Source organism: Dermacentor andersoni, chromosome 8 (genome assembly GCF_023375885.2).
Source record: "Dermacentor andersoni chromosome 8, qqDerAnde1_hic_scaffold, whole genome shotgun sequence".
In the NCBI taxonomy this organism is placed as follows: Eukaryota; Metazoa; Arthropoda; class Arachnida; order Ixodida; family Ixodidae; genus Dermacentor; species Dermacentor andersoni.
This window is the reverse complement of record NC_092821.1, coordinates 79,648,176-79,651,420: the sequence shown is the minus strand read 5'-3', so window position 1 is coordinate 79,651,420 and position 3,245 is coordinate 79,648,176. Positions and strand designations below refer to the sequence as shown.

Sequence of the window (3,245 nt, the reverse complement as noted above, 5' to 3'; positions counted from 1 at the left end):
AAGGTAGTGCAATACCTGGCCCACCCGCGGGCCTGCCCACGTTTAATATATCGTAGCGTATCAGTCTCTGCTGCAAAAATGCCACCCTAGCAAGGCATTCAGCTTATTGCTGATATGCATCTGCGTACGGAGTCTCTGAAGTCAACTGAGCTACACGAACGACATACACACAAGGGTACTTGACGTAGTAGTTGTGCGGAAACCCGCAAGGTAGAGAGCAGTAATGAATAAAGGGAAAATCAGACATCCACCGTTCGTAGCAATTGCTACAAAGGAGACCCATACGGGTTCCTCGAAAAAAAGCCTCATAGTTGAAGAAAAATTCGTCCTGGTCCGGGACTTGAACCCGGGACCACCGCCTTTCTGGGGCAGCCGCTCTACCATCTGAGCTAACCAGGCGGCTAGCAGATGGCAGGGCGAAGTGGAATTTGTCGACAACACGAAGCAAAAAGTACTGTACAACACGAAACAAGGGTACTGTTTTGAAACGTGCAGCACACATCAAAGATGTTTATGACGAGCATAGAGTTTTGACGAAGCGTTGTTGACGCAGCACCATCTATCTAAGCTATATGTGAAAAAGTTGTATACTGAGACCTGTAATTTTATTTCCGCTTAGTCATTTCATTGATGGTCATGCATGAATTGCGGCATTGCCTTTATATGTTTAAGTCTTGCGCGATGTAGTAGGTCATGGCACAGAAAAAATGTACAATGCTTCAGTGAAAATCTTGATTCGTGGCCAGTTGTCGTCATGTGTGCTCGCGAAAGGCAAGGCTGGTAACCCTTCTGTCAAAGTGCACCGCTATTCGCCGGCAGTTTTCTACGAAGTGGAATAACATATGATAATGAAATGCCGAACTAAAAATTGAACAATCCTGCGGATGGCAGTGCATCTCACTGGAAAGCAAAGCTTGTTTTCCCGACCTGTGAATGTTTTGGCTTGTCATCGTCTTCGGCTGAGTCACCGAAGAGAAGGGAAATCATAAAGAAGAAATTACATACTAGCTAACGCATTTGGATTCAGGGACACACAGAGTATCGGAATGAGTGATCTTTCATTGAGCGAAGGAATGTTTTCTTTGTTTAGTACCTATGGGTCGGCCACATACGAAGGTGTTCGGAGAAGCATACTTTAAATCTATCAGAAGAGAGGGAGTTCTTGTAAAATCGGTCACTTCATGGGCGGCGCTGCTGGTAGTATTCTTCCAAGAAACCAGAAACGCTGTTAACGTATGAAATATGCATGAGAAGAACGACGCTTAGTTTTAAAGCGACAGAAGTACGTAAATAAGACGATACATCACTTGCTTCGTTGACGTGTGCAATAATACAGAGGATCCACCTCGGTTAAACAAATGCTACCTCGCCAAAGCGTAGAGCTTAGTGCTGTTTTACATCAAACTTATTCTGCATCTGTTTAGTCAACGTCACTTCGCGAACGACATTACAATACGGTACTGTTTTTAAACATGCAGCAAACAGCTGAGACGTTTACGGTTTGTATACAGCTCATATGTCGTACTCAATCATATAATTCCTAATTTTGAGGTTTTAGCTCAAGTAGCCTGGTATGTGTGCTGATAATATTCAATTACTTTCAGCATATTTTGCGCACTTAGAAGGGCGATTTTTCAGAGTGCCGGGAATATATTTTATATTTGGTATGAACGTGTCAGAAAGTTGTTGAAGAAAAGAAATTATGAAGTCAGATCCAGCCTTTCTAGAAATCAAGGTTTTATTTCGCGGGAGTTTCAGCAAGTTGCGCCCAACATTTTTATTTTTATGCTCCCACCAATGGCTCAAGCTGCCTCACAGAACAAAGACACTAAAGTTGACCAGGACGCTCCGTACGCTGCAATTAAATCCACTGAGATCATTATGTTTGTGGACTTCTTTAATATAGCCTGTTGCGTAAAAAATAACTCTAGTCCTAGAGCAGGATTATTTAGAGAGGCGTGCATTAGTTGCACAAGTAATCGAAACACACATTAAACAATTTAATAACGCTGTACTTGTTACCTTTTCCATAATTACTATACCGTACCTAATGCAATTTAGCAAATGTAGCCGGTGAGTTTGCTGGGCGTATCCACGTGGATTGAATTTCCACAATGACGCCAGTTTGAAGCCATGCGTCATTGAACTGGCCGTAAAGATGCACCATTGTTCTACTTATTCTTTTAACAAAGCTCTCTTTTATGTATTGAAGCACACGAGTAAGTGGAGCGGCCATGTATTTCGTTCAACTTTGGAAGTAGTATCGTGAATCTGGTGTCACCAGGAAATTCACTTCAAGTGGACATGTCTGGCAAGTACACCTGCTACTGTTCGTAAATTGCAATCTGGGCCGCAAAGTACTCAGTTAGGAAGTCTTTTAGTGAATCCCTTATTTAATAAGTTGAATATGTGTTTCGATAACTTGTGCAAGTTATGTTCGCCCCTTCAAGTATCCCAACTGAAGGACAAGAATTATGCTGTCATCCACATGTGGTTATTCACAATTGCAGAAAGCTTAAAAATGATCAGTCGGTAGATCCGTGCTTGCTAAGGGCAAGTGCAGCAGCTCGCTGTCTCAAAAAGCCTCGTAATTTTACAATTGTGTCGCAGAGGCAAGAATAAGAGGAGGAAAAAGGGGGCAGAGGATATAGAAAATTTTTTGGGAGCTAAACATGTATTTCATAAGTGAGGCTTTCAATGCGGACATTCCCCTGGGTTTGGTGATGTGTCGCAGCCGTCGCCTCTGTCGTCGAGTAGGAGAAATACAAAGAAATCACGCGCGAATTCGCGGGTCTCCAGCCAGCGCAGAAAACAGTTGGTTTTCAATATGTATGTGTATATATATATATATATATATATATATAAACGAGACGGAAGGGGGTTAACCGAGGGGCCCGGTTTTTATTGGTGAATTCATGCAAAGCCAACAAACACTTACACCAAGGACAACATAGGAGAAATTACTTGTGCTTAATAAATGGAATGAAGAAACGATAAATTAATGGAAATTATTAAAGTGGATGAAGAAACAACTTGCCGCAGGGGGGAACCAAACCCACAACCCTATATATATATATATATATATATATATATATATATATATATATATATATATATATATATATATATATATATATATATATATATATATATATATATATATATAGGCCCTGTGCTCCGACCGTGAGCGCACGCGGTACCCTGCGCTCGGCCCAACTGCAGGCGGTAGCACAGACCATTGCAGG

The 3,245-nt window shown here is 41.7% G+C and overlaps 1 non-coding gene across 1 annotated transcript; it reads right to left on the bottom strand.

The window, feature by feature from the left end:
• Positions 1 to 324: 324 nt before the first annotated feature.
• Positions 325 to 399, bottom strand: TRNAS-AGA (transfer RNA serine (anticodon AGA)). The gene has a single exon. It is a non-coding gene; the product is annotated as a tRNA-Ser (tRNA).
• Between the last annotated feature and the right edge of the window lie 2,846 nt (positions 400 to 3,245).